General features: G+C 43.4%; 1 pseudogene; it reads right to left on the bottom strand.

Annotated features, from left to right (window-relative positions):
• The window catches only part of LOC112130318 (signal-regulatory protein beta-1-like), a 52893-nt pseudogene extending 46161 nt beyond the window's left edge, over nucleotides 1–6732 (bottom strand).
• Nucleotides 6733–13001: the final 6269 nt, after the last annotated feature.

Below are 13001 nucleotides of genomic sequence, written 5' to 3'. Positions count from 1 at the left end.
ACTGACACTCAGTAATAACCCTAACACCACCACCATCCAGAACTCTGTGCACATCCTCTCCGATCCCCACGGAGTCCATAATGGTGACCATGATCATCACCATTTCACAAATGGGAAAACTGAGGACTCAAGGGTAGCCAAGACTTTACCAAGATCACACAACCTTGGGAAAACAACCCCATCATTTACTGAAGTCTATTCTCTCCCCAGGTTCGCTGTATCCTCTTAACATCCTGGAATGGTTGGTATAATTATCTACACCCTACATATGAAGAAACAGGCTCAGCAAAGGGAACTGGGTTGCCTGAGATCACACAGCCTTGAAATAACACGTGATTTGGGAGAGTGCCTACAATGTGTTAGGTGATTTACAGAGAGAACCTTAAGTCCTTTCCACTCTCCTAAAGGAGTCCAAGATTGTCATAATTTTACAGATGAAAAAACTGAGACTAAGAGAAATGAAGGCACTGTCTTCTCATCCCCCATGCGTGACTTGGGCATTTCCTGTGTTTTGCCAAGCTTTCCTGTTCATCAAAGAGTAAGCACCAGAACTTCAACATCCCCAACAATGACTGCCACCTCCCTTGTCCCTTTCAGATTCTTGACTTAATGCAATTCTAGGGAGAAGTATCCCTCCTGGGTGCCCAGGGCTGGTTACTCTGTAGTTCTCCCCTTGGGCTCCCTATGGTTACTCTGTACCCACAAACAGAAGACCTTGGGTTCCTAATAGCCCAAAAGAGAATGTAAACTCTTGCTCCCATGGGGCACAAGAACTCTAGGAAATGTCGCATTCCCACATCCTTAGTCTTCAGCTCCATGAGTGGGTGGGCACGTTGTAATGGCCCAAGTGGCACACCTTGCCCATTGCCTAGACAGAGTCGATTTATTAAGACAGGGGAATTGCTTGAAAGAGTAATTCACACAATTCTGGCTGTGCAGGAGACCAGAGCTTTATTATTACTCAAATCAGTCTCTCCGAGCATTTGGGGAGCAGAGTTTTTAAGGATAAGTTGGTGGGTAAGGAGAAGCCAGTGAGCCAGGAAGTCTGATTGGTCAGGGATGAAATCATAGGGAGTCGAAGCTGTCTTCCTGAGCTGAGTCAGTTCCTGGGCAGGGGGCCATAAGATCAGATGAGCCAGTTTTTTGATCTGGGTGGTGCTGGCTGATCCATCAAGTTCAGGGTCTGCCAAATATCTCAAGCACTGATCTTAGGAGCAGTTTAGGGAGGGTCAGAATCTGATAGCCTCCAGCTGCATGACTCCTAAACCATAATTTCTCATCTTGTGGGTAATGTTAGTCCTACAAAGGCATTCTAGTCTCCAGGCAAGAAGGTCTGCTTTGGGAAAGGGCTGTTACTGTCTTTGTTTAAACTATAAACTAAGTTTCTCCCAAAGTTAGTTCAGCCTACATCCAGGAATGAACGAGGACAGCTTGGAGGTTAGAAGCAAGATGGAGTCAGTTAAGTTAGATCTGTTTCACTGTCTCTCATAATTTTGTAAAGGTGGTTTTAGTGTGGTCTGCTGAAAGGCAGGAGGCTGGACTCAGCTCCATGGATGCTGCTCGATGAAGGAGAAATGGCACATGTAAGAAGAGTCCTAAATGCCAAGACATATCTTTTAGGACAGGTTCAACATTACATATAATGCCTGCAGGATCTTTCTGATGGGGGTTGTCAAGCCAGCCCCTCCTACCCATACAAGAAGAAGCCTTTTTTTGGTCTTTTTTTAATGTCTTTTTTTTTAATGAACAGAACAATACAACAGTTTAGAACGAGAAGGTTGAAGCATTTCCCTACACTTCAGCAAGCACAGCTGGGTGTTGCGGAGAAAAGGGCTGTGTGTCAGATAGCTGGGGGTCAATTGGCTCTTCTACCTGCTCACAAGTCAGGTCCCCTCTTTAAACCTGTGTCCTCATCTATAAATGAGGCAGCAAATGGTCTCCCTCTCATAGCACTGGTTATAAGAAGAAAATGCCAGATGAAGACACAGCATCTGGGACAGCTGCCACTCTTTGGTCCCCTCCTCACTTTTCTCCAATCTCATCCAGGGCATTGTTTAGGTTAATGGCTTGGAAAAGAGGAATGAGCACTCTACTAGGAGTTAGCACATCTGAGTTACTCCTGAGCCTTAATAAGGGCTACACCCTTAATAAGGGTGCCTGCCTAGGCACAATATGAACCATCATGGAATTTCAATGCCTTTGTAATATCTGCAAAATCAGGGTAAAACCACCTTCCCTACCTATGTTCAAGGGATGTAAGGTGGTGGTGGTAGGGGGGTGCTGATTATTTCAACATCAAGAAGAAAACATTAGCAATAGCTACATACCTTAAAACACACATACCCTCTGACCCAGCAATGCCACTTCCAGTGGGTATCTTCCACCTGAGCAGGATGATGCATGTACATGTACAAGGCCATCCACTACAGCGTTGTTTTAGTAGCCCAAGGTTGGGGACAACTTACATATCCATTAACAGAAGACTGTAAAATAAGTTTGATAGCTCCATAAGTTGGAGTACTCTACAGGTATTAATTGAGCAGCTGTCTATGTCCTGATATAGGATCTTTATATAAAATGAAATGGGTCAGATGTGGTGCCTCATGCCTGTAATCCCAGCACTTTGGAAGACTGAGGTGGGTGGATCACCTGAGGTCAGGAGTTCGTGACCAGCCTGGCCAACATGGTGAAACCTTGTCTCTACTAAAAATACAAAAATTAGCCAGGCACAGTGGCAGGCACCTGTAGTCCCAGCTACTCAGGAGGCTGAGGCAGGAGAATCACTTGAATCTCGGAGGTAGAGGTCGCAGTGAGCCGAAATGGTGCCACTGCACTGCAGCCTAGGTGACAGAGGGAGACTCCATCTCAAAATAAAAATAAAATAAAATAAAATACTTACTGTTTTCCAGTCAGGCTCAGGGTCTGAATGTCAGGGGTATTCTGAACCTTGGGAAGGTGATGAAAAGGGGAAGTGCTGGCTGCCTCTCAGTGGTTATGTTCAAGGAACATCTATTCAGCACCTAGGATGCACCAGGTTCTTCTGTGGAGACGGTGTCTAACACCAGGGCAAGAAGGACCTGCCTGGAATTGGATCCGAGCTCTAATTTGGATCCCATCACTAACTGGTCCTGTGACTGTGGGCAAGACCCATGTCATTTCCTGGCCTCAGGCTCTTGTCTGTCAACAAGGGGTTGGACTGGCTGGTCTGAAGATCCCTCCTGTGCTAACATCCCAGGATCAGGAGTTAGATTGTGAATCTAGATCTTTGGCAGGAAACCCAAAGTGAGTATCTTTGTTAACTCCACTGGGGAAATTCTAAGTCACTCACATGGGAGGCCTCTTTCCTGGAGTGAGGGATATTCTGAGATGATCCATCTCTGACTGCAGCCTACAGTACCTGTGTAAGTCAATGCCTGAATCACACGAGAGTTTCTCTAACAGACCCACAAACACCAAAGCTCATGGCATCTATGCCCACCAGGGCCATCAGATTAAACAATGAATCTGTGCCTCTCAGAAATCTTCCCAATGTGATGTTTTTTGAAGATTAAACTAAGAAAAACACAATCCCCCTCCCATCCTGAACAAATTCCTTCTCATTGGAAGGAAAGAGAGGGTAAGTTTTGTGAGAGAAGAGTTTTTCCGTGTTTTGTTCGTTGCAGCTTACACAGCAACCAGGGCAGAGCCTGGCACATAGTAGGTTTTCAGTGAGTACCAGTTATATAAAAAGGAGACACCGCCACCCAGAGGGGGAAAATGCTCCATGGAGGCAGAAGGCAAGATCTGGCCTTGTGCCTGGACAAGTCACCCAATCTTTCAGTTCCCTCATCTGTAGAAACCAAAGGCTGGGCCAGATGAGAAGAGACAAGTTGTGGAGAAGGCAGACAAGTGTTACAGACTTTACCCACCATTTACAGGCCATGGGTGCCTGAGTGAATAGCATGATGCATCAGGCTTTAACTTAACTGATCTGTAGAAGGGGGTGACACCAGATCATGAAAATGAGCACCCACCACCACACCTGATTGTTGCTCAATGAATGGAAGGTGTTACTATTGACTTATTGTCACACACCGGGGGACGAAGGAGGCCCACACTGTACTCACTATGCACAGACAACTCAGTGCCTGGTCCAGATTTAAGCTCCATGTCAGGGCCCCCTTTCCAGAACTTCACACAGTTGTAGGTGCCAGTGTTGGCTCTTGTGATGCTAGTGATGCACATGGAAAAGTCTGTATTGTTTCTCTTTGTGATGTCTAAAATGCAAGCTATCTTGGGAAAGTGGCCTTCTTTTGAACTGTAGATTAGTTCCTGCCCTGTTTCAGTTCCTTTGAACCACCTGATGGGCCCCACAGGGCAAAGGGAAGTCACAGAGTGGTCAAACCTCCATCTGTGACCGACACTGACTTCTCAGGCTGAATCACCTGCAGCTCCTCCTCACCTGCCGCTCCTGCAGGGAAACACAAAACAGTCATTTATTCATCCTTATGTGATGCTTATGTTTTCTAAAGTGTTTATCAATGACTTTCATTGACTGAGTATACACCAGGAGTGGGCCTTGAGCTCAGCACACTGCATGTATTATCTCATTTAACCCTCACAACAAGCCTGTAACATGAGACTGTATTACAAGTGAGAACACTGTGGCAGAGTCAGGTCCAGTTTAATGGTAGAGCATGAGGTTGAGGACCTGAGTAGAACTCCTGAACCCTCCTTGGAAATGTCATGCTTTGCCAAATATTTGTCTCTCTACTTTTTGGCCACATGGAGTGTTGCTTTTTCTGAATCATTGCATTGGGTAGGGCCATGTGACTTCTTTAGACCATTGAGTTGCGAGCAGAAGTGATGGGTATAATTGTGGTCTGTGCATTTAACGGCAAAAGCCTCTGTGGATCAACTGCTCCCTTCCACAAAGACCCACAAGGCTCTGATGGAAGCTACTTCCTCACTTTGGATTTCTGAGCGACTATGAAATACGTGACTCTCAATGCACAATGAACATATGGCTTAAATAAGAAATAAAACATTTTTTAAGCCCTGAAATTTTTTAGCCATAGCATAATCACATTACATTAGATTCCTAACAATGCTGTGACAAATTACTACTAAATTTATGTACCACAACAATAGAAATGTATTATTGTACACTTCTGGTGGTCACAAGTACAAAATTGGAATTGTTGAGCTGTAACAAAGAAAAAAGAAAAGAACTCAAATATGCAAAGGTGGAGAATAAAACTTTGGTTTCCTGGAGTAGGGTTGGGGAAGGTTATGGGGAGATGTAGGTCGAAAGATACAAAATTGCAGATAGTTAGGATGAAAAACTCTACAGATGTTATGTACAACATGAAGACCCTAGTTAATAATATTGAATTGTTCTCACAATTTTTACTAAAAGATAAGATTTTAGATGCACTTGGCATACACACAAAACAAGGTAACTATTTGAGATGATGGTTATGTTCATTTGCTTGACTGTAACAATATCTATCTACCTATATATATCTCAAAGCACTTTTAAATATATACAATCTAAACAGGTATCAGTAGAGATAATATTTTTAGGCTTCTGTCTCTTACCTGTCCAGTTCTAGAGGTTGTTCACCTTCCTTTTTTCACAGTTTCATCTTTCCATCACTTCAACATCTTGCTTTCATTATCACATGTCTTTCTTTGACTCTTACTCTCCTGCCTCCTACTTATAAGGACTCTTGCAATATATTGGTCCCATCCTGATACTAGACCAAGACTTTAAAACAACTGTCTTAAAATGCTCAAAGAAAGCCAGGTGTGGTGGCTTATGCCTGTAATCCCAGCACTTTGGGAGGCTGAGGTGGGTGGATCACCAGAGGTCAGGAGTTCAAGACCAGCCTGCCCAATGTAGTGAAACCCCATCTCTACTAAAAACACACCAGCTACTAGAGAAGCTGAGGCAGGAGAATCACTTGAACCTGGGAGGCGGAGGTTGCAGTGAGCCAAGATCACACCATTGCACTCCAGCCTGGGCAACAAGGGCAAAATTCCATCTAAAAAATGCTCAAATAGCTAAAGGAAAACATGGACAAAAATCTAAAGGAAATTAGGAAAAGATGTATTAACAAAATGAGAACATCAGCCAAGAGATAAAAAATATTAAAATAGAACCAAACAGAAATATAAGAGCTGAAAGTCATGATAATGAAACATTCACTAGAGGAGTTTCATAATAGATTTTAGCAGGAGGAAGAAAGAACCAGAAAACTTGAAATGAAATTATTGAGTCTACAGGATAGAAAGACAAAAAAGAACAAAGAAAAAGGAACAGAACCTGAAGGACTTATGGGATACCACTAAGTGGATGAACATACACATTATGAGAATAACAGAAGAGGAAGAGAAACAGAGAGGAAGGAGAAGATGGTTATTTGAAGAAATAATATCCAAAGTCCTCCCAAAGTTGATTAAATATGTGAATCTACAAATATAAGTTGCTGAACAAATGCCAGGTAAGATAAACTCAGAGACCCACACTAAGATATATTATAATCCAACTATTGAAAGCTAAAATGAAACAAAGAATCTTGAAAGCAGCAAGAGAGAAGCCATTCCTCACATACAAGAGCTCCTCAGTAAGATTGTTGGCTGAGTTCTTATCAGAAGCATTGGAGGCCAGAGGCAGTGGGATGTTATGTTGAAAGTTCTGAAAGAAAAAAAAAAGCCATCAACTAAGACTTCTATACCTGATAAGACCATCATTCAAAAATATGGGATAAATCGAGATATTCCTGGATACACAAAAGCCAACAGAGTTCATCTCCTCTAGACCTGCCCTACAAGAAATCTTAAAGGGAGTTCTTTAGGTTGAAATGAAAGGATGCAACATAATACCTCAAAATTGTCTGAAGAAATAAATATTTTCGGTTGTGGTGTAAAATTTTAGAGCTTCATATTTTTCTCATGCCTTGATGTCCCCACAAACAGGCTGTGAGCCCCCTGCCCAGGCAATGAGGTGCCAGTGTGATAAGGCTGGTCCCTGACACCAGTTCTTGCCCTCCTCTACTGTAACCTAGTGATATTCAAACACACCAGTGAAATTCCCTCATGCCATTTGCTTGTGTACTTTACTGTGACTCCTAATAAAGGCATTTTCCCAGGGGTCCACCCAGTCTCATCTCCCCACCTGCTGACTTGAGCCCTTTCTCTAGGAGCTCCTTCTAAATGGCTCCCTGTGTGGCATGTCATGCTTCACCTTCTAGGAACTATGAGTAAAATAAATCATTTAATTTTATATGTCTCTTCAAGTATGACTTCTGCAACTGTGTTGGAATAATCCCCAAAGATCCCACCAGTGACACTTACTCCACCATTTACAACACAACTGGTGATGAGAATGGATCATTTAAAATGGGTAGAAAGTTCCCAGGGGATGTTTTTTAATTGCTCATGGCTCACTATTTTGCTATCCTGATTGGCTCCACTAATAGAGACGACTTTATATCCTGCTGGCAAGATGTGCACTACTTTGTGTTTCTGGCAAGACTTTCCATTCTATAGTGTGGATCCTGTCCCAATCTCAATAACACACCCCAGGATACCACTTTCTATCCATGATTCCAGCAGGAGGGGGATACTTAAACTATCATTGCCAGGGATCTGAAGTTACTGGGCTATGTGGATTGGCTATTTCTCAGTGTACTTCGGAGTGATTTTGATTTGAAGAAGAACTCCTGCTGATAGAATGGAGATTTTCTTTGGTGCTGAGTGCATATCACTCTGTTCCAGTCTAAGCAATAAAGACAAGTTGAGGAGTCCAGTGGGCTACAGCTTGGGTGGGTGGCCCTCTCCCCACTGTTCAATGTGTTGTTGAATTACAACAACACAAATGCTTCTCAGCTTGTGATGAGGTTATATCCCAGTAAACCCATCCTAACTTGAAAATATTGTAAGTCAAAAATGCATTTAACATACCTAACCTACTGAACATCATAGCTTAGCCTAGCCTACCTTAAACATGCTCAAAACTTAAATTAGCCTAGAGTTGGGCAAAATCATCTACACAAAGACTACCTGATAAAAATGTATTGGATATCTCCTGTAATTTATTGAATACTGTATTGAAAGTGAAAGAATGGTTGTATGGGTACTGGAAGTGTGGTTTTTGCTGAATGTATCACTTGCATGCCATCGGAAAGTAAAAACTTAGAAATCAAATCATTGTAAGTCAGGGACCATTTGTAATTTCTTCTCTTCTCTCTTGGTGTCAGGCAGCCCTCCTTTCTCAGAGAGTCCTCCACAGCACCTCATAAAGCTCTGTGCCTCCAGGGCTGGTGAGAGCTTCTCTGTTGCATCCCTTGCTGCTGTTGCTTTCATATCCCAACTCCATTGGCTATCTCAGATCTCATCCATGGATATAGGTGCCTCAATGTTTTTAAAAAGCAGAGAAAAGTGGGAAGGGGCACTTTGATCCCACTCCCCCTAAGATGCTTGAGGTTTCTTAGATCACTTGAGATTATAAATCAGGACAGGAAGCCACTCAGGACTACCAGGGGCTTGTCAGGTAAATATCCAAAGAGAGTGGGGAAACCTGTATCCACTCATAAATGCAAGTCATTCTAAAATATTTTGCATCCTGGGCAACATGGCAAAACTCTGTCTCTACAAAAAAAAAAATACAAAAAATTAGCCAGGCATGGTAGACCATGCCTATAGTCCTAGCTACTTAGGAGGCTGAGGTGGGAGGATCACCAGAGCCTGGGAGGAGGAGGCTGCAGTAAGCCATGATCGTACCACTGCACTCAAGCCTGGGTGACAGAATGAGACCCTATCTCAAAGTAAATAAATAAATAAATAAAATATTTGCTGAAGAGAAAAGAAAAGGGAGGGGGATGGACTGATTATATTGGAGTCATCAGGGCCATCCCAGAGACAGGCTACTGCCTAGAGGTGCTATCCTGTTTCTCTTTTTCCTCTTATTAACCAGAGACAAAACTAAAGACATAGCTTTCAGAGGCAATAATCCCAAAATAGGAAGAAAAAAAAAAAAGAAAGAAAAAGGAGGAAAGGAGAGATTTGCTGATTTAGGCACCCACAAAGCCAAGATGGAAATGAAAATGTACGTTAACACTTATGTACTGAGCAAGTGTTAGGTTTAGAAAGTGTCACACACGTCCCTGTGAAGAGACCACCAAACAGGCTTTGTGTGAGCAGTCAAGTTTTTTAATCACCTGGGTTCAGGCAGGCTGAGTCCGAAAACAGTCAGTGAAGGGAGATGGGGTTGGCACTGTTTTATAGGATTTGGGTGGGTAGTGGATAATTACTGTCAAAGGGGGTTTTTCTCTTGCAGGCAGGGGTGGAGGTCACTGTGGGGGAGCTTTTGAGCCAGGAGAAGGAATTTCACAAGGTTAATTGCTCAGTTAAGGTGGAGCAGGAACAAATCACAACGGTGGAATGTCATCGGTTAAGGCAGGAACCGGCCATTTTCACTTCTTTTGTGATTCTTCACTTGCTTCAGGCCATCTGGATGTATTCATGCAGGTCACAGGGGATATGATGGCTGAGCTTGGACTCAGAAGCCTGACATTCTTGTCTTCTTATATCAATAAGAAAAATAACATAAAATAGTATTGAAGTTTTGGGGCAGCAAAAATTTTTAGGGGGTGTTATGGAGAGATAATGGGCTATGTTTCTCAGGGCTGCTTCGAGCGGGATTAGGGGCAGCATGGGAACCTAGAGTGGGAGAGATTAAGCTGAAGGAAGATTTTGTGGTAAGAGGTGATATGGTGGAGTTGTTAGAAGAAACATTTGTCATATAGAATGATTGGTGATGGCCTGGATACAGTTTTGAATGAATTGAAAAACTAAACGGAAGACACAAGGTCTGAATAAGAGAAGGAGAAAAACAGGTATTAAAGGACTAAGAATTGGGGGACCCAGGACATCTACAATTAAAGAGTGCCCAAGGGGGTTCAGTGTAATTACTTGCTTGGTTGGCAAGTTTTTTGGGCTCTATTCTTGGGTTTTTTTATGTTGTCATACACCAGGCCAGATTGATTTAGGTAAAAACACTTTTCATTTAAAGATATACAGAGTCCTCTTTTTTTAGCAGTGAGTTAAGTCGAGACCTCAGCAATTTTGGAGGAAAGAGAAATGCAAAGCCAGCAATTGTTTGTTAAAGAAGGATTAGAAATGGCTAGGAGAGAGTGAGTGAGATTGATAGTGTGGTGGAGATAGCTGAGGAGAGGTAGAGGGTGGCATAAGAATGGGAACAAGAGTAAGAGTGAGTATAAAAGTAAAGAATAGGACTTCATCAGGGTGAAAGTATTGGAGTGTACCCTGTCAGCAAAGATCATTTATCCACTTTAAGAGAGACTTAAGGGTGGCAGTTTGAGATAAAACCAGGAGCCACTGAATATTAAGAGCCTGAGAACTGCTTGAGTGATTTGACTAATAAAAGGCCAGTTCATTATCAGACTGTTTAGTGGTGGGAAAGCCAAACCGAGGAATTACGTCTGACAGTAGGAAAGAAATGACTGCAGTGGCCTTCTGAGACCCTGTGGGAAAGGCCTCTACCCACCCAGTGAAAGTGTCTATCCAGACCAAGAGGTATTTTAGTTTCCTGACTGGGGGCATGTGAGTAAAGTCAATTTTCCAGTCCTGGGCAGGGGCAAATCCCCAAGCTTGATGTGTAGGGAAGGGAGGGAGCCTGAACAATCCCTGAGGACTAGTAGAATAGCCGATGGAACACTGAGAAGTGATTTCCTTGAGGATAGATTTCCACAATGGAAAGGATATGAGAGGTTCTAAGAAGGGGGATAGTGGCTTGTAATCTACAAGGAAGAGGTTATGAAATGACGACAGAATAGAATGGGCCTGTGAGGCTGAAAGGAGATATTTCCCTTGGTCTAAGAACCATTTGCCTTGTGTGGGAAGAGATTGATAGGTGGAAGTTTCAGTGGCAGAGTAGGTGGGAGTGACTGATGAGGAGAAAAACTGGCTGTGAAGGACTGAAGTTGGAACACTAGCTGCTTCTTTAGCTACCTTATCAGCATAAGTGTTGCCCTGAGTGATGGGATCTGATGCCTTTTGATGGCCCTTGCAATGAATGACTCCAGCTTCCTTTGGAAGTAAAGTGGCTTTGAGAAGAGTTTTATTAAAGAGACATTAATGATGGAGGACCCTTGCGTAGTGAGGAAACCTCTTTCTGCCCATATAATAGCATGGTGGTGTAGGATATGGAAGGCATATTTAGAGTCAGTATAAACATTGACATGTAGTCCTTTTGCAAGAGTGAGGGCCTGAGTTAAGGCAATGAGTTTGGCTTGCTGAGAGGTAGTGGAGGGGGCAGAGCAGTAGCCTCAATGATAGATGTGGAAGATACTATAGCAAAGCCTGCCTTTGCTGGTGAGTGGCGATTAGGCCTGGTGGAACTGACATCAATAAACCAAGTGTGATCAGGATGAGGAACAGGAAAGAAGAAAATATAGAGAAATGGAGTAAATGTCAGGTGGATCAGAGAGATACAGTCATGGGGGTCAGGTGTGGTATCTGGAATAATGTGGGAGCCAGCCTAAAACAGTGAGGTCAAGTAGTTTGGATAGGAAGGCTACAGGGCACGGTCCTGCCTCTTGTGTAAGAATTTCAACCACACAGCCCTGTGCTTCGGCTGTGTGTAAAGAAAAGTGTTGGGATGAGTTAGGGAGAGCTAGTGTGGGAGCAGCTTCTAGGGCTGTTTTTAAGGAATGGAAAGATGAGTGGTGAAAGGATTTAGGATCTATGGGGTCAGCTAGGTTTGTTTTTGTGAGTTTATATAATGGTTTAGTCAGGATGGTAAAACTAGGTATCCAAAGTGAAAGTATCCAACCATGCCCAGGAAGGAAAGGAGTTGTTGTTTTGTAGAAGGGGTTGGGGTTTGAGAGATTAGCCGGATATGCTCAGCAGGGAGAGCATGTGTGTTTTCATGAAGAATTATGCTGAGGTAGGTAATGGATGAGGAATAAATTTGAGCTTGACTGAAGTAATGGGGGCTGTCTGTGAAGACTTGCAGCAGTACAGCCCAGGTAATTCGCTGAGCCTGTTGAGTGTCAGGGTCAATCCAAGTGAAAGTGAAGAGAGGCTAGGCTGAAAGTTACAAAGGAATAGTAAAGAAAGCATGTTTGAGATCCAGAGCAGAATAGTGGGTTGTGGAGGGAGGTATTGAGGATAGGAGAGTATATGAGTTTAGCACCATGGGGTGGATAGGCAAGACAATTTTGTTGATAAGGTGCAGATCCTGAACTAACCTGTAAGACTTGTCCAGTTTTTGGACAGTTAAATGGGGGAAAAGCAAGGGGAGTTTATAGGCTTTAAAAGGCCATGCTGTAACAGGCAAGTGATACCAGGGTTTAATCCTTTTAAAGTGTGCTGTGGGATGGGATACTGGCATTGATCAGGTAAGGGTGATTAGGTTTTAGTGGGATGGTAAGGGGTGCATGATTGGTCACCAAGGAGGGAGTAGAGGTGTCCCAAAATGGTGGATGAAGGTGGGGAGATACAAGGGGAGGATGTGAAGGAGGCTTTGAACTGGGGAAAAGGGCAGCAATGAGGTGTGGCTGTAGCCTAGGAATAGTCAGGGAAGGAGATAATTTAGTTAAAATGTCTCAACCTAATAAGGGAGCTGGGCAGGTGGGGATAACTAAAAAGAAGTGCATAAAAATTTTTGTTCAAGTTGGCATCAGAGTTAGGGAGTTTTTAAGAGGTTTAGAAGCCTGGCCGTCAATACCCACAACAGTTATGGAGGCAAGGGAAACAGGCCCTTGAAAATAAGGTAATGTGGAGTGGGTAGCCTCCATACTGATTAAGAAGGGGACGGACATAACCCTCCACTGTAAGGGTTACCCAAAGCATCTGTGATGGTCCAGGAGGCTTCCGAGGTGATCAGGCAACGTCAGTCTTCAGCCACTAAGCCAAGAAGATCTGGGAAGGAGTCAGTCAGAGAGCCTTGGGCCAGAGTTCCAGGGGCTCTGGAAGTGGCTGCCTGGTGAATT

The sequence above is a fragment of the Pongo abelii genome, chromosome 21 (genome assembly GCF_028885655.2).
Source record: "Pongo abelii isolate AG06213 chromosome 21, NHGRI_mPonAbe1-v2.0_pri, whole genome shotgun sequence".
In the NCBI taxonomy this organism is placed as follows: Eukaryota; Metazoa; Chordata; class Mammalia; order Primates; family Hominidae; genus Pongo; species Pongo abelii.
The sequence above is the reverse complement of the archived record's forward strand: the minus strand, read 5'-3'. Positions and strand labels throughout refer to the sequence as shown.